This window comes from Leptosomus discolor, chromosome 6, assembly GCF_034619465.1.
Source record: "Leptosomus discolor isolate bLepDis1 chromosome 6, bLepDis1.hap2, whole genome shotgun sequence".
NCBI lineage: Eukaryota > Metazoa > Chordata > Aves > Leptosomiformes > Leptosomidae > Leptosomus > Leptosomus discolor.
The window spans coordinates 38232501-38251646 of NC_141396.1; the positions used below are offsets into that span (position 1 = coordinate 38232501).

At 42.2% G+C, this 19146-nt stretch overlaps 1 protein-coding gene across 3 annotated transcripts in view; it reads left to right on the forward strand.

Moving 5' to 3' along the window:
- MCU (mitochondrial calcium uniporter) overlaps positions 1 to 19146 on the forward strand; it is a 97076-nt gene that overhangs the window by 7667 nt on the left and 70263 nt on the right. The window lies entirely within an intron of this gene.

A 19146-nucleotide genomic window follows, 5' to 3' on the forward strand; every position in this document is an offset into this window, starting at 1 on the left:
AGGAGAAAAGGACTGCCATGCAATGAGGAAACTCTCAAATCTCTGGGACTGCTTGTTGGAATAATTAAAGCTCAAATTGCACTTGGATATATAACTTAGGAAGGATCTACCAGAGGGTGATCACCATTAAGAAAAAACCTACCCTCTGGGTGATTGTCAGTCTTGCTTTCTGCCCTGCGGCCTGCTGGGAATAGAATAATTCACTCTGAGGTCATAGCCTAAGAAGTTTTATAGGGTTTAAGAAAAGATTTGTGGGACATATTGCTGTTTTGAGAGGATTTTGGAATAATGCTATGGTAACAATTTTGATTGCTTTTGTCATGCATGTCCCAAGATACATACGTAGCTTGCTGCTTCTTCTGTATCCAAAGTTTACGGAGACTCAGAGTGGTGTGAGGTGGTAGAAATAGAATGAGGGAGAACGGTTGCCAGATAAAAGTAGTAAGTCTTGGCTTTGCAACATACCTTGGAGTAGCATCTATTGCTCCATATGTGTGCAGGAGCTGGGGCCACTGAGCACTCTATCAGGTGGGTACTGCACAGAGCTTCTCACTGTAGAGCATCTGAGTATGGAGTCAGCTGAGGACACCTTTGCTACTGGATTTATTTTAGTCGATTTACATGGGTTGGAAGTAGGACTGCTGAGTTAGGCAAAGCTTTCCTTGATTTATTTCGTTGCGAAGAATGTCATGTTTCCTTTAACTGCGTACCAAGTTTATTTAGATGAGCTCATGTCAATCATTACCATACCTTGGAGCTGCTAAGGAAAAATGTGTTGCCTAAATGTAGTAATGGAGATGGCTTGTTTCTACATTTGAGACTTGTATGTTTTGGAAGCGGCTGGAAGAGCAACTTTAAGAGCTGTTCCCTTAGAACCTGACATATGGTCCTTGAAAATTCATGTCTTTGTCAAAGATTTGTAAAAGGTATAGCTTCTGATGAGCGGGAGGTACTCCCTTGACATATGGGCTTGCTCACTGTCAGCTGAAACATGAATTGGTGGTATCTGCTGAACCGTGACTGTTTATTCCTTGTCAGCTGCTATTCTCTTCTATGTGGTTTCCTTTCCTTTCCTCTCCTTCATCTGTGCGCCTACCTGTCACTTGATTTATGTACTGTAGACCCCTTCGGAAAGGCATGGTGGTAACTGTCCTAAGCCCTTGTTTTCTTCTGCCAAAATTGACTTCTAATGATGCTGCGTTTTTTTTGATTTGCAGCTGAAATCTGTAGAGTGAATAGCAAATGGAAGTTCATCAGCCAGAATGCAGGTTGTGAAATTTAATCAGAATAGTGGATTCTGAGGTATGTCTCGAAATTAAAGAAATTAATTGTGACAGATTATTGTAAAAGGAAATAGGGTTATTCTCACCACTTAAACCATTTTAAAAAATATATCCTCATAATTTACCCGTGTCATTTTTCTTAGATGTTTGGACTTACGTCATAGCGAGTTTTCTGCATGGCAAAGTAACTCTAAAAGTGACAGTTTTAAATACTACTCTGACAAATCAAGATTTTAAGAGAAAATGGGCTGTCCAAGATAGCGCACAAGTGACACAGGAATTTCTCAAGTTGTGTGTTAGAAAGCAATAGCTGGGGTCTGGATGATGGCTTTTGTGTAGAACTTTTCTTGTGTGATCACTGTGTTGTCATTATGTACGTAATGCTTAGTGCTGAGAACAAATTGATATACCGTGTTCCATTCATGTTTTCTGGCTCTAGACAAAACTCAGACAAAGTCAATATGCAGTGCAGCAGTAACCTTTTTAAAGTCATTTAAATTAATTTGGAACCTCTCTGAAACGTCTTGGAGATTCTGATGTGGGGGATACATGAGAGGGAAGGCTGGCAGAGAAAATAACTTCTCCCTGAAATAACAGTGAACTGAAAAAGTGCAGATTTCTCAGGGGGAAAAAAATGTGGTTCCTTTTTTGGAATGAAAATGCTCTAATTTATCATGTGACTTGGGAAATCCTCTTGGCTTCCTGCAGAGGGGAAAGGGGGAGTTGAATGTTTTGTCAGATGATAAAGCATGGTATGTTTATGATGCATAACGGCATCTGCTGCCTAAAGAGCTCCCAAGGGAGACTGCTGCTTGCTGCAAGGCTATTCCTGTTATCGAGGGACTTGTTGCTAAGGTAGTGATAACAGAAATTCTATTGTCTAAATATTTAATAGATTTAATAATTACACTAGTACAGTGCTGTATGGTTTCCTCCGAGTTTGGGGATGTTGTATTTAAGAGGAGAGTAGGATTCTTCACTTGGAGTTGGGTATAAAGGATTTAATAGAACCAAATCTAGCCTCTGTCTTAAGAAAGAGCTGTATTACAAGCAATGTATATTGCTAGTAATGAAACAAGCTCCAGATAAGCTGCTCTTGTGCTTTATGAACTGCCTGGAAAACTTACGACAGAGTGCTGCTATTTGGCTTTCATTCAGGCTACAGTCAGTGCCATGCATCACGCAGAAGGACTGAGGGAGCAGAGGGCATTTTGTTGAGACTATTTCCAGGCAAGTGAAGTCACTAGCAGTAAGTGTTACGTGAATATCAAGACTCCATTTTGGCTGCAGCATCACATGAGATTGTACATACTGGCTTAGTTGCAGCCTGCCCACTGCAAAATACCAGACTGGTTAATTGGGGGTAACTTTTCTGCTTTGAGGCAGCAATTTTTTCCTGAAGAGCTTTTTCATTAATAGCTTTTTAAAATAATTTAAAAGAGTTCTTATTAGAACTTATTGAACTCTTCAATAGTGTGTTACAATGCCATATTGTCCACAGAATTTACTGGCCAGGCAGATGCAGCCTTGGCTGCAGTGACCATGAAATGGTGGAAGTCAAGATCCTTAGGGCAGTGAGGAGGGCGCACAGCAAGCTCACTAGCCTAGACTACAGGAGAGCAGACTTTGGCCTCTTCAGGGACCTGCTTGGTAGAGTACCATGGGATACAGCCCTGGAGGGAAGAGGGGCCCAAGAAAGCTGGTTAATATTCAAGGATCACTGCCTCCAAGCTCAGGAGCAATGCATCCTCACAAAGAGGAAGTCAGGCAAAAACACCAGGAGGCCTGCGTGGATGAACAAGGAGCTCCTGGACAAACTCAAACACAAAAAGGCAGCCTGCAGAGGGTGGAAGCAAGGCCAGATAGCCTGGGAGGAATATAGATAAATTGTCCGAGCAGCCAGGAATTAGGTTAGGAAAGCCAAAGCCCTGACAGAATTAAATCTGGCCAGGGATGTCAAGGGCAAGAAGAAAAACTTCTATAGGTAAATTAATGACAAAAGGAAGACTAGGGAAAATGTGGGCCTTCTCTGGAAGGGAACAGGAGACCTGGTTACTCAGGATATGGAGAAGGCTGAGGTGCTCGGTGACTTTTTTTGCCTTGGTCTTCACTGGCAAGTGCTTCAGCCACACCGCTCAAGTTGCAGAAGTCAAAGGCAGGGGCTGGGAGAAAGAAGCCACCCACTGTAGGAGAGGATCAGGTTCAAGCCCATCTAAGGAACCTGAAGGTGCACAAGTCCATGGGACCTGATGAGATGCAATCCACAGGTCCTGAGGGAACTGGCAGATGAAGCGGTGAAGTCACTGCCCATCATATTGGAGAAGTCGTGGCAGTCTGGTGAAGTTCCCACTGACTGGAGAAGGGGAACCATGGTCCCATTTTCAAAAAGGGAGAAAAGGAAGACCTGGGGCACTACAGGTCAGTCAGTCTCACCTCTGTGCCTGACAACATCATGGAGAGGATCCTCCTGGAAACTATGCTAGGGCACACGGAAAATAAGGAGGTGACTGGTGACAGCCAATATGGCTTCACTAAGGGCAAATTGTGCCTGACAAATTTGGTGGCCTTCTACGATGGGGTTACAGCATTGGTGGATAAGGGAAGAGCAACTGATGTCATCTACCTGGACTTGTGCAAAGCATTTGACACTGTCCCATACAACATTCTCGTCTCTAAACTGGAGAGACAGGCATTGGACAAACGGGCCACTCAGTGGACCAGGAATTGGCTGGATGGTTGCTCTCAAAGAGTCACAGTCAATAGCTCAATGTCCAAGTGGAGACCAGTGACGAGTGGTGTTCCACAGGGGTTGTTACTGGGACTGGTGCTGTTTAACATCTTTGTCAGGGACATGGACAGTGGGATCAAGTGCACCCTCAGCAAGTTTGCTGATGACACCAAGCTGAATGGTGCGGTCGACATGCTGGAGGGAAGGGAGGCCATCCAGAGGGACCTGGACAGGCTGGAGAGGTGGGTGGGCCTGTGCAAACCTCATGAAGTTCAACAAGGCCAAGTGCAAGGTCCTCTTGGGTCAGGGCAATCCCCAGTATCAACACAGGCTGGGGGGGTGAGTGGATTGAGAGCAGCCCTGCCAAGAAGGACTTGGGGGTGCTGGTGGATGAAAAATTGAGTATGACCTGGCAATGTGCGCTTGCAGCCCAGAAAGCTAATCACATCCTGGGCTGCACCAGGAGCAGTGTGGCCAGCAGGTTGAGGGAGGGGATTCTCCCCCTCTACTCTGCTCTGATGAGACCCCACCTGCAGTGCTGTGTCCAGCTCTGGGGCCCTCAGCATGAGAAAGACATGGACCTGCTTGAGCGGGTCCAGAGGGGAGCACTGTCCTAGGTTACAGTGTAAAATGTGCCCCAAAAAAAAGTGTTCTATTACCATCTTCAGAAGCTGTTGAGACCAGGTGAGGCGGTGCTCCCTGCCTCCCCCCTCTGGACTATCTTCTGTTAATGGGCACAACAATGCCTTATCGCCTGACCCATCGAGAACTCGCTCCTGGACTATCTCCTGTTAATGGCCCATCAAGGAACTGCCTCACGACTCCCCATCCCATTGTGAGATGCTCCGCCCGGAGGGAAGGAGCCAAGCAGTCCATGCTAAATAAAAACTGGGATCTCGAACACCCTAGCAGCCTTCTTCCACTAGATTCCCAGAGGAGTTTTCCCCCCCACTGGAGTTCCAGAGGACAAGAGCTACCTACCTACCACTGGACCTTCGGAGGAAGACCAGACTCTTTTACCTGGTCGCTGCTTCAACAGCACTACATCCGTCGCTTCAGGAAGACTGCAGCCAGCATCTTATCGGACTGCTACTGCCACCCTAACAGGGTGTCAGGTTGTATTTCTGACTCTGTCAGTGTAAACCAGTGGGTTGTTTTTTTCTGCCTTGTGTTTTATATATATATATAAATAAAGAACTGTTATTCCTATTCCCCATATTTTTGCCTGAAGGCCCCTTAATTTCAAAATTATAATACTTTGGAGGGAAGGGGGTTGCATTTTCCATTTCAAGGGAGGCTCCTGCCTTCCTCAGCAGACACCTGTCTTTCAAACCAAGACAGGTACTAAGATGATCAGGGGGCTGGAGGACCTCCCCTGTGAGGACAGGCTGAGAGAATTGGGGTTGTTCAGCCTGGGGAAGAGAAGGCTCCAGGGAGACCTTGTGGCCTTCCAGTGCTTAAAGGGGGCCTACAGGGAAGGTGAGGAGGGACTCTTTGTCAGGGGGTGTGGTGATAGGATGAGGGGTAAGGGTTTCAATCTGAAAGAGGGGAGATTTAGATGAGATATTGGGAAGAAATTCTTGACTGTGAGGGTGGTGAGGCACTGGCACAGGCTGCCCAGAGCAGCTGTGGCTGCCCCCTCCCTGGCAGTGTTCAAGGCCAGGCTGGATGGGGCTTGGAGCAACCTGGTCTAGTGGAAGGTGTCCCTGCCTATGGCAGGGGCGTTGGAACTGGATGATCTTTAAGGTCCCTTCCAACCCAAACCATTCTATGAGGCAAGGCTCTGGAAGGAGAGAGCTTTTGAAACATTTCCAGTTAGAGTCTCACTGCAGACCTGTTTTGTGATTATTTTTTATTTGTTTGTTTTTGTTTTGTATGGGTTTTTTTTGACACCTGCAAAAATGGTGTTGAAGGGAGAAACTGTTAAACATGTTGAAACATCCATTTCTAGTTTCTTGGAAGGGTGATGTGAGTCCAACTGCGAAGTAACAAGAAATTGGTGGTTCAGCTTGTGCAGTAACAAGCACTTTGATTTGAAGCTAAAAAGCCACGGATTTCTCTGACCACAAAGTTGAATATAGTGATGGTGTACAAGATTAATTTTAAGAATAATTTTGTACAAAGATAAAGAACATGACTCAGATTTGCACACGTACTCATTAAAAATAAATCACAATTTTGAATCAGCTAGTCGCTCTTGTGTGTAGGAGTGGCCATTTCCATATTTCCTTTTGGCATTTAACGCTCAAGAGAATAATTTTAAACAAACAGTTTAACAAAGTACTCCTCTTCATTATTTAGCTAGATTGAGTAGGACAGGATATGAGACTATGCAGATATGGTCTTTTGAGCTGGCAAGAAAGCTGTGAGTAAGGGTTTAGAGAAAAGCATTAATACCACACAGGCACTTGTGAAATGAGTTGTTTCGTAAATAGTATTTTGAACAGATGTTGTTTTTTATCTTTCCAAAGGTGGATTGTTTCTGTTGACTGTTCCTGCATGCCATTCACTTTTTCTCTACATAGCACCTCCTTTTGTGTGCTGAATGTCTGCTTGTAATTATAGCATCATGCTTTTTTCCTTTTGCAGTCAACCATACACACATTATATCTGATGCAGGACATCCTCCTCCATCCTGTCCCAACCACGCTGGTAAAACACAGCTCCAGTTTGAGTGGAGCACCCAGGGCTTTGCATCTAGGGCAATGAATTTTGTGGAGCTGCTGTTTTCATGACTACTTCTTGGGCAAGCATGGAAGTAAAAACAGCTCTTGGTGTCTCAGATGAAAGATCGAGGTTTTTTTTGTCTTGGGCTGAAAAAAAATCAGACTTCAGTTTGATATGGTCTTACTCTTCAATGTTAGGAACTGGGTGTACCCTGAATTATTCGAGTATCGGTGAAGAGGAGAGGAATAGGCAAGAACACCTAAGCATAGAACAGTGTTGCTTTCAGGATTTAAAACAAGCATTCTTTTCTCTTAAGGAATTGTTTGTCATTGTGGCCAGGCAGATGTAATTAATTTCTTAGTTTGTCCTTTGAAGAGAGGTAGGTGTGTAATTGGCTCATTCTAAACACTTTTATCCGTGTTTTTACTTCCATTTAGGAGATTTGGCAACACTCGTAAAGCTGAATTGCTATGATTAGCCTGACATTTTGTGTAATAGAGTGCACCATAGAGTGCTGTTTGTTCTTGGAAATACAACGTCAAAGTACCACAGTACTTTTCAAGGCAGTATTTATATAATTTGTGTGGATTTCTGTACTAGATGAAATCTGCGTTGCCATGTGACAAACAAATCCAAGGTGTATCTTCATGTTCACTTGTATCCGAGCTAGCTAGTATACAGGTTTGGTGGCAGTACAGAGCTCTATTTGCCTTCTTCAGGATGTGATCTTTCTAGCCGCAAGATAGAGCTGCTGATTCTTCAGGCAGGATTTGGACTCAGAAAAACAAACTTTCTTACAATCTTGGGAATGTGGAAATAGATGGCTTGCAGGTGCCTGAAGAAAGCTGAGTTGCTATCGTATTGCTCTGAGACACCTAGAGTACATGGAGACCCTGCTCTATGGGTGTTTGAGTGAGCTGACTGTGGAAACCTGCGATTCGCTAGGGATGCATATCAGTACTCAAGTCTCTCATTACTGAATTGCCTTGGCTAAAAATTAAACTAAGGCCTTACCTCCCTTCTACTGAACACACACCAAAAAAACCCCAAACCTCTCTGATTGTTTTCTGGTAATTTTTTTTAATGTGCTCCAGCTCTGTTATTCTGTCTCCTTCAAGCTTTTCTAAAGCAAAAAAAAAAAAGCTTTCAAGGCTTTTTTGTCATACTTTCCAAGTTTAGGGTGCTTTAAGTTTTTATAATACTAACTAGTATCCCATAAATCTTGTTTTTCGGTTAGGCTAATTTAGTTCCCATAAGTATTTCCTCCTTCTCTATTGCTAAGCATGGGGTAGTATAAAACACTTCTAATTGAGTTATTTTGGCCACAGTTTGCCTTGGAAAAAGCATTCTCTGAAACACTTCATTTGAAGACAGTTACTTGCTAGTGACTGGCTTGACTTACCAGCACTGGAAATAATACGCATGAAACTTGTTTAATCTAAAGCAATTAATTAGAATTTGCGTTTTATGAATTGTGTTTAGGGCTGCAGCTCTCCAGCTCTGGCTTTATCTCTGCACTGGGATGAAGCTTGCACCTTCATATTAATTGTCAGTCATGGTAATCACCAAGTTACGTGAGGCTTTTCTCATCCTCATTAGCAGTCTCTGCAAGCTTTCCAGCCTGAAGCTTGCATGAATGAACAGATCCACCTCTAACTTGTCTGTTATGGAAGAAATACTAGTCAAAATAGAAGAAAAGACCTATTTTTTTTGTTGTTACTGTACCTTGTCTCCTACTGCAATGGTATTTTGCCAAGTCTCTCCACTTCTGCTGTACATGGTTTGAGATGCTTGCAGAGCTGGTACATAAACATGAGATAAGCACTTCAAATCTGTGTGACTTCTTGGTAGAGAAATTTTGATTTATTGTATATTACCTGACTTTAAAATCCTTCCAGCTCTCACCGTGAAAAATATCTACATAATTCTTTGCAGAACTGAAAAATATTACGCATGTTGAAAGAACATTGTAAATGTAATAACTTCATCTTTTTGAATTCAGTTAATGAAGTTCAAGTTGAGCAATACTGAAAGTTAACTTGGTAACTTGCTGATCTGTATAATAAATCTACCTCACTCAGTGGGAAGCTAGTTGTTTTCCAAGCTAGAGGGGAAGCAGACTTCCAGGCAGAAAATCAAAAATAATGGGGGGAAAACAAGTAGACGAAGAATAGGATGCAATCGAACTAGTGTCATCTGTTTGTATTCCACTGTGCCATCTATCATTATTATTATAAGTACAGGAATTTGATGGCACATCAAAGCACTTCAGTGGCTTTTTATATTCCCGATTTATATTCTGGTAACTTTGGTGCAAAGATACTGTTCTTACTCACCACTTGGTCTTTCTAGTGCTGTTGCTGCAACGTTGCTTTTACCTCCTTGCTTAATAGTGTACCCATAGTGATATACACTTTTTTGTCCCCCTGTGCTAAGGCTTTTATCTAGCAATAGCGTTTTTTTCCTCATCCTTGCTGTGAGAATAAGACTACCAAGTTATCTGGAGCTATTGGTTGCACTTTTGAAAAAGAGCGTGAAGGAGCACAACCTTACACAAGACCCAGCATAAAAACTGAAGCAGTTATAATCGCTGTTTGCAGGCTTAATTGTGATGTGGCTTTTGCAAGTAAATAATTTGACAGGAGAAAAATAACCAGTCTCTGACAAGACACTTGTTTCCCTTCTACCCACAGCTCTTATCAGCCATTAATTATCTTTCCTCCCCCACAGTAATTATGATTGAGCTATGAAGCTCAAAGGTTGAACATAGTATACTAACCCTTGTGTCCTGAAGAGAGGAGATAGGAAGGAATGCCTTCATGATGCCCTCCTGTGACTGGAGTGACAGTGCAAATGATCCACTTTTTTGTCAGCTTTAGCTTGTGTTCATAAAAATAATTTACTTTACAGAACAACCTTTAAGTAATATTCAGGTAGAATTTAGAATAATAAAGTTGAATAAAACATGACAAAGCAATGTGCCACTTTCCTACTAAAGCAGCTTGTTTCTTTTTTCTTATTAGGTGCATAGGAAACATCCTGAGTTCCTCAGCTGTAAATACTACGGCAAGAGGTTTTATGAGAAACACCTTTACATTGCAGTGTGGACCTCATAGAATCATTTAGGCTGGAAAAGGCCTTTAAGACCATCAAGTCCAACTGTTAACCCAGCACTACCAAGTCTACCGCTAAACCATGTCCCTAAGCACCACATCTACATGTCTTCTAAATACCTTCAAGGATGGTTGACACAAAGGGTTGACAACCCTTTCAGTGAAGAAATTCTTCCTAATGTCCAATCTAAACCTCCCCTGGCGCAACTGGAGGCAGTTTCCTCTTTTCCTATGGCTTGTTACCTGGGAGAAGAGACTGACCCCCACCTCACCACAACCTCCTTTCAGGTGGTTGTAGAGAGTGATAAGGTCTCCCCTCATGCTCCTCTTCTCCAGACTGAACAACCCCAGTTCCCTCAGCTGCTCCTCATAAGACCTGTTCTCCAGGCCCTTCACCAGCTCCGTTGCCCTTCTCTGGACACGCTCCAGCACCTCAATGTCCTTCTTGTAGTGAGGGGCCCAAAACTGCACACAGCATTCGAGGTGCAGCCTCACCACTGCTGAGTACAGGGTCATGATCACCTCCCTGCTCCTGCTGGCCACACTATTTCTGGTACAGGCCAGGATGCTCTTGGCCACCTTGGCCACCTGGCCACACTGCCAGCTCATGTTCATCTGACTGTCAACCAACACCCTCAGGTCCTTTTCTGCAGGGCAGCTTTCCAGCCACTCATCCCCAAGCCTGTAGCGCTGCGTGGGGTTGTTGTGACCCAAGTGCAGGACCCAGCACTTGGCCTTGTTGAACCTCACACAACTGGCCTCAGCCCATCAGTCCAGCCTGTCCAGGTCCCTCTGCAGAGCCTTCCTGCCCTCCAGCAGATCAACACTCCCACCCGACTTGGTGTCATCTGCACCCTTACTGAGGGAGCACTTGATCCCCTCGTCCAGATTGCCGATAAAGACATTGAACAGTATTGGTGTGTTAGCATTAGTTTTTGTAGTTATAATCTAGTGTCTGGTGGTTTCTTTTTAGTACAGGACCTCCTCCCTTTGGAGTAGTAGTCATTGCTTCATCTGTCATTAGACAAGGAATCACCCTGGATCTTGTGGAACAAAACTAACTATTGCATATGGTTTTTTTCCTCTTAAGCTGCTACTTAAATGAAAATTGCCTTTGGATCTCTGAAACAGGCCCTTGAACACTCCCTGTGACCTATTTATTTGATTGAGCACCACTTCTTTTGATTGCTAAGAGAACCTTCCAGCCCCTGTGATACTGGAGGTACCCTTACTGCTGCAGTTATTGCTGTGCCCTCTACTGGATCTTCAAGTGGGGGCATATCTGACAAGGTACAATCTCACCTTGTACATCAGTCCTTCTCTCTTTCTAGCACTTGTTCTGGTGTTTCTAAGAAGTTGTGCCTCTCTATGGAGCTACTGACTGTGACTAATACCTTTCTTGCTGAAAAAGCCAAGTACCAGTAACTAGCAGGATTAATTTTATATAATGTGCTGACTTGATGCTCCAGAGCCTCCAGTGATAAATGTTTTACTTGCACCTCTGCCTGTCTTCTCTCTTTTCTTCTGTCTTCTACCAAGTATAGTTTCTAAAACACAAACCTGAACAGAGTACATAGTGTTGTAAAATCTCTGCTTAATCCAGCAAAAGCCATACTCTGTGTGCCAGTTACTACCAGTCTTACATTTGTACAAATTAATTTTTGATTGATAATTAGCAAAAAGCTGTAAAAGACCCCTTCCCCCCCAAAAAAAATCACAAAACCAAACCAACATTTTAGAGCATTGTTGGTTGACTCCTCTTGTTCAGACCTTTTACTGACGATAATTTTATGACAGAATTGTTACTTCCACTGTAATTCTTAGAGCACAACTGGGAGGGTTTTGGGGAGCCTAGAACTTCTGGGGGCGGTTTTCATTCAGAATTTGTTGAAACCAATTTTTGGAATACAAAATTGCAGTACTTCCAAATATCTTATCTTACTTATGTCAAGATTATCCTAGTTTAGCAAAATAACACAGAATTACTGGCCATAAAACAGTGATCTGGCAGACTGCTGAGATACAGATTTAAATGGATACATCGTCAGTATCGCTTACAAATTGCTTTCAGTGGACTGAGCACAGGTTCAGCATCACGTATTTCTGGCTTTCTTCTTGTTTTATGAATTCAGATGTGATCAAATGCTGTGTCTACTGGTACAGTGGGAAGTTTAGGTCCAAGTTTCTTTATATTTTGCTGAGTCCGGCATCAAGCAAGTGGAAAATGCCCTGTTATTTCTTGAGGTTTAGGGCCCTCATGAATTTTTTGCTCTCTCTTGGTTTCTTTGAAAGCATTTTCTGCCAAAGAACTGTTTTTGCAAGGCATCCTTCATGAAGTTGGAAATGTTGGGACTGTAGACAACCTCACCAATTTTGTGGCTGCAGTTATAGTATGCTCTGATTTGTATCTGTTTACTGTGGGAAAAGTTAATGTTTGAGTTGGAGGATGGCTCTGATCTTCCTTGTGAGTTAGAGGTGTGAAGGAATTCATATCTGCTTTTCATTAGCAAAAACTGACATTTGCATATTCTTCTGTCAGTAAAAGCGTGCAGCATGACCGACTGGCTGTTCTCCAGGTCATCAGGACGAGTAAGCATGGGTTAAGAGGCAGGAGCTGCAGAGTGACCCTGCCCACGAGAGGCTGGTGTAACTTATTTCCCTCTGGCTTGGTAGTTGCTGCTGGCAGAGAGGTCTCGAAAGAAGGAATTCCTGCAGTTCCTGCACAGGCAGATGATTTACCTTTATGAATCTGTCATTGTCTGGATGCAAAAGAACTTTTCAGAGAAGGCTGAGGTGGCTGTGGGAATGCTCTCAGGTTTTCTGTAAGTAAATATTTAGTTTCTAAGAATCTCTGCCCTTTGAATGGTGACCTTTGAGTCATTACTGAAGTAGATGGCGTGCTTCTTGTACTTCTTGAAGGATATTTGACCTATGATGTTAAACTGGCTATTTGTTCTGACTTTAAAACTGCTTTTGGGATTGTGGAGTAGTTCATGTTGCAAGTGTGAGCTGGAAAGAAGGAAGCTTATCATAAATCAGACCAGTGTTGGTGAGCATCCCTGACTACAGGAGCATGCAAACAGACTGTCACCAGGCTCCTTTGGAATGGGGTTTCTTTATGCAGCTCTTGTGTCTTGCTAGGGATAAGCAGAAATGAATCATTATTTAATAGCGCTAAATGAAAAAAAATGTAATTACGATTACGTTTACTAGATAGAGATGTGTAGTACCTAATATACAACTGTATTTGTCGGAGATTATATCTGCAGTTGATTTTCCTTGAACTGATGACGTCTATTTCTGCAGCGTGGCAATAAGAAATAATCACCTCTTCAAATATACTATTAACATTGTTGTGCTTTAGGAGGTATCTTTGTGGTGTCAAGTCTGTACTTGCAGCTGTGGTAGCACGAGGGTCAGAGCTTCATTTTGTATGCAGCGTAGTTATGCCAGGGTGGTTGCTGCTGCAGAAAGTAGGCAATTTGTCTACGCTTCAGAAAAGTGCAGGAAGCTCGAAGGGCAGAAGTGCTTACCAGCTGGGGAAGCTATCCCTCTTTTCCAGCACCTACCAGGAAGCAAGTTTATATTGCTTCCAAAATTGTAAGCTGCTGCTACCATTGCAGTGTTTAACTGGGTATTTTCTCCATGCAATGCCTGCTGACCTTTTCTTAGGAAGTTTTAATGTTTCATGGCAAAAATCCACTACTGTTAGGATAGAGATTAAACCAGTTAAGAACTTTGCTAATATGTTAAGGGTATTTGCTTTAAAAAATAAATACAAATAACAAGAGGGAAACACAATGCAATCCTTTCTTTTATTCCTTGTCTGCCTTTCTCTCCAAATGGGGGATTTTTCTGTCCCTCTAGCAGCTTTGCTCAAGGCAAAACCAGCTGGGTAGAGAATGGCAGACAGACCTTGGTGGGTTTGGAGGGACAAGTCCCACCTGGCCCAGAGGGCTCCTCTCCCACACCCTGTGGAGGGGCTTAGTACCCGTTAGGTGCATGGGGAACAGCCTGGTGAGGAGCAGCTATGGGAGGGGCCCTGGCTCCCCTGATGAGTCTGGGGGATGGCAGTGGGCATGGGCTGAACAAGAACACTGCTGCCTTGCTTGGTATTGCGTTAGTTTTCCTTTTCTTCAGTACCGAGTGTGTGGTGAGTAATATGTGTTATTTCTGCCTAGAGCGTTTTGGGCTCCTGCTTGAATTAGCCTTCCAAGTTACTTAATGTGTTGTGTTGTAATTATCTGGCATCGTAAGTCCTCTAATCTTTACATGTTGGGCCAGTGCTTGGAGTACTATGAATGCTTGAGGCTAGGGGAAGTAAGAAATTCTTTGTAGAGAAAGCCTGTACCATTTACCACCAGGACAGTTGCCTGGGGGAAATAATGTTTTTGCCTTGCAAGCCTTGTTTTCTCTTTCAGCCTTCCCCTAGACCTCAAAGGGAGTACATGACAAACTTGAAAACCGGTTATTTTCAGTGACTCTTATCCTTATTTATACTTTAGTAATAAAATAACTTCATGAAAAATCTCTAATTCAGGAGAAAACATTTGGAAGCTTTACAACTAACACTTGATGTCTTGGTGGTTTTGTGTGTACTTAGCTCAGAATAAGCCTCTCATATTGGCAGGGCAAGGGACAAAGAATAGCTTTTTCAAGCATGCAAGTGGTTGGATAAAGTAAATAAAGGTAATGCCACACAAATTTCTATCTGCTGATTGGATTGTGTGTGATAGTGTGCTGGGTATGGTTTAAGAAAGAAATATTTTTAAAAAATGCTAAAGCCTGGATGTGCATCCTATCTGCTAGTGTAAAACCGAGAATTATATCCAACTTTTAGGAAAGGAAGGCTGACTGTTAAGACCATGTTGAATGTGAAGTGGTGGATACAGCTCTCTGAGCAGATGCTATAAATCCCTAGCCGTGCTTTCTGTATGGGGCAGGCTGTAGGGCTGTTTTCATCCTTCTGCCCATGAAGGAATTGGTTTTGGGTGAAGTTTTGAGTAAAAGCTGGTGCCTTCTGTTGTAACTTATCTTAGGAGTTGTACCTCCTCATGAAAGGACAAGGAGTTTAAATGAGTGTATGTGTACTATACATATGGCTAATGAAGTTTTGGGTTTTCTTCTGCTGTGGCTTGCTGGCTGAAGCTGTGTCTCTGTTCCCACAGAGGCAGGGGTCTGTGCCTTACTAACATGATGGTCACCTTTTAATTCTTGTTTACCAACTGGGTGAATAACCTACTTCTGTTGCTCATCTATACTGACTTTTACTAGCATTTATCTAGTAACTCTGGCTAAAGAATCTTTTTCCCAGTGAGCCTATGCACGTGGAATGGTTGCGGGAGGACAAGGTTGCTTCTTTCCCTTCTTTCTTCCTTGCATTTGATTGATGCTTCCTGAATGTGTGGTGGGAAATCTCATCTATAGCTCTTTCAGAAACACAAATTCCTCCATTGATAAACAGGTAAACACACATTGTTTAGTATTTTTTATTTCAAACCCCTCTGATCTAAAATTATAAATTCCGCTCTCTTCTTTACAAAGTCAGGTTTATTTTTGGTTTTCAAGCTAACAAAAAGATCAATGTGAAAATTCTGCAGCCATCTCTTCAGCGAAATTGTGTAGGCATGATTATCTGGTTTTTCCTAGAGATGGAAGCCTAAACAAATGTTGCTAGCAAATATTTTGGGTAAGTATTAAAAATTTAAAGTTGCTTTTCTCGTGACAAAATTGAAGTCAACTAAATAACCCGAAGTTGTATGTATCTTGTTTTTTCCGAAGGAAACAAGGTCATGCCAGTCTGTGTGGGGCCCTAAGGAAGTGTATATCATCCAGGTACAGCCAGAAGTACAAAGGAACGCTGCTTCTGCAGGCATTAGTGGAAGTCTAAAAATCCAGGTCCTCTATGAGCTTGCCTTATTCTGAACATCAGTTTTGTATAGAAAGAGTAAATGAATTTATGTCCAGATTTAATCATCTTAACAAGAAGTGATGACGAGTCCTCCCTGTTGTTAGAACTAGTAGCAATGTTGCCTGTTTCAGCTCTACTTGGTAAAATTAAGTTCTTTACAAGATACACATGTGTGGAATATCTTGCAAGTATCTGACTAATGCCAACAGAAGTCCAGGGCTTAAGAACTGCATGAGTGACTGGAATTAGTTAGCAAGGGCTGGGATTGAGTTAGCAAGAGGTAGTGTTGATAGCTTACTGCAGGTATATGTGCTCTTACTTCTCAGGTGATTTAACATTGGAACGTAGATATTCCTTTTTCAAAATGGGCTTGTGAAATTGGATTTCCTTTTTCTTTTTCTGCCAAGCAGAGCGTGGAAGCTATGACTGTTGAGCATGGGACACAGCATTTGAATGATGTTGGGAGATTTCGGTAGCAGTGCGACCATTTGGATGTTAGAGGAAATGAAAACTGAAGTAAAATGTACAGGCAGATTATTAAAAATTTGAAAGGCACTGGGATAAATCCAAATATCAGTGGGGTGGTATTGTGGTTTTTAAAAGTTACCATAGGCAACTTCTTCTTAGCTGAAACAGCATCCAATTAGGATGTTCAGGTGGGGCTAATATTCTAATAGGCAAAGAAATAATTAATCACACCTGTTAGGTAAAAAGATAGTGTTCATAAATGGGTGGTGATTTTTCTTGTGTAGGTGTCTGAGTACAAACTTGTTGGAGGTTTTTACATTAGGAACTTTTAGAATGGAGAATTTGATCATCTTGAAGGATGTTAAGATATTTTAAATGATGCTTGTCACGGCTTTCAGTGTTCAAGTTGGAAGAAGGTCAGATTAGGCAAGTTTTCCCTATGAATGTTAATCAGCAGTAAACCTAAACAGTTATTGGAAATGATTGGGTAGTTTTTATTGGAAAGAGACCTCTGCAGGTTGGCAACTTTAACCTACTCAGAGCATGGCAAAATTCAGTGCTACAACAGGTTGCTTAAGGCCTTGCCAAGGTTTGTTCTGAAAAATCTGTGATCAAAATTTGATTGCCTCTTTGGGCTTCCTTTTTCTGGTGCTGCACAGCTCTTGTGGTGATTTTTCAACATTTTTTTGTGCCAATGAGAAGTCTGTTAAAACAATTTGTGTCTTGAGATTTTGCTATGCAACCCCCAGAAGAGTCTGGCTACATCTTGCCTGCTGTTCCTCTTTAGGTAGTGGGAGATGAATTGGATCATGTCGCAGTCTCTTCTCCAAGCTGAACAGCCTCTAGCCCCTCTTTACACGTACCTCTACCACAGCCTCTTAGATAGCAAATGCTCTAGACCTCTTCTTTGTTGTACAGTAGGTATGCACAACTGAACTGTGCTATTCCAGTGCGGTCTCATGAGGCAAATAACCCACAGGCAGAGGGAAGCAGTTTTGCCTTTGTTAATGCAGCATAACATGTTGTTATAACCACATTTGGATTTGAACATCCTGAGCTCCTTGCGTGACCATTCATCCGACCTACTGAGATGCCCAAGGTGATAGCCTTGTCCTCTGGTGTATCAGCCGTTCCCTTTATTTGATGTGGTCTTTAAACATGCTGAGAGTGAATTATCTGCCCACACCCAGGTCAGGGAGGAAGGTGCTAGTATTGCCCCAATATTATCTTGGGGACTTAAGACTTCAAACAAAACAAATCCCAATGTACAGCTCTGCTTTTGCGTCTCTTATTTTAATGCCGCTGCGCTAAATCTTCTATTGTCTTGAACTGCCTGTGTTCTGGGGCTGTATACTTCTAGTTCAAAAATAATTTAATTTTGGAATCTGGCAGTACTGTTCTTTCCACACTTTAATTAAACTCTTGCCTGACTAATGAGGTTCTTCACCACTTTCCTTCCACCCCCGCCACATTACTTGTTCTCTATTGATATCTTTTTGTTCATCTCTTCAGAATTTTACCATTTTAGTCTTCACGCTTTTGTCTACCAACATGAAAGTAAAAAGCTGAATGTCTTGGGTAGTAAAGGTTTCAGTTCTTAGAGGTATTGAATATCATTGAATCAAGTTTCAATGTCTGTTAATGGCAATGAACTTCCAAGGCTTTTTACATAACATGTAAAAGGCAAAAAAGAAAATCTTTGTTCTCTGTGTGCGCTAGCCTTAAAGTTTCATAAAAGGTGTGAATTGTTAATGTGCTTTGAGAATAACTTGAAAAATTGCATGACATATTTGGAACTCCAATAGAGTTTTGACTGTGTTGGATATATCCTCCTGTTTATTGGGAAGACTGACCAAAAAATAATTGGGCAGGAACAAGATGGCATTTGTTCAAAAAGTGACATTAATCTGTATTTGTTTAAGGTTAGCAATGACGGATGAATTTTTGAGTAGTAATATAGAGTGGGATATGAATTATTATGGTTAAGATGTGATTTCATAGGTCTTCATTATCTGCTGAAAGAAATTGCCATAGCATTTCTGAATGAGATTGATATGGAGACCATTCTGTTCATTTCATCATATGCCTCTGATCTTTCTGATGAGACTTTATTAGACTTGGAAGTTTTCATATACAGTTAAAGCGTACTTATCATTGAATTGTGTTTTAGAGCTCTGAGCGTGCTGTTCTCGGGCGGTCAAGTCAGTGAAAGGTGTAGAATGAGAAAGCTGCTGTTCAGTGCGATGCAGTGTTTTGAGACCCACTGAAGTTGAACAGGATGATTAGTACAACTAAGTCAACACTGTTATTAATTCAGTGACTGAATCTTTTAATCCCATTTCCCCATGAATATAGCCATATGTAGAAGTTCCTGGCAGCTTAAAGCTGAGAACTAGATGGTCAATGCTTGTGACTCAGGAATTGGTGCGTGCAGTGGTCAGAGCTGTTATACTTAGTGTTAATGTATTGCCTTACCGTCATTGCAGAAATGAGCTTAGAGCTGAATAACTGCATTCATGTAGAAACTACTCACTGCACGTGGAGCGTGTGCTTTCCTGTCGTGATGGAGAACTGACTGGGTATTCAACCAAGTGCAAGCTTTTATTTGAAGTCTTTGTTCTTAGCTGTCATTGTAGTTTTGCAGGTATTTAGACAGATTGAGGCAAATTGTTATCATAATTGTCTTTCTCCAGGTTGTAATACTGTCTTAGATGGCTGTTAAGCTTCTGAATGCTGAAAGGAGGCAGTAGTCTGTTCCTCTTGAGGGCTGTCAGAACCCCACATTTTTCCCAATACAGGCAACCAAATGGAAGGAAGCTGTCAGGGTTTTTCTGAGCTAGGGGTGTTTGCTGGGCAGAAAAAAGATCTTGGGTTATAGCATGGGGAGTCTTGACAATCAAGTTATTCACCTTCCTAATGTTTGACCTGATAGTGTTTTAAAACAAATTGAATGTCCACATTTGTCAATGAAAAATA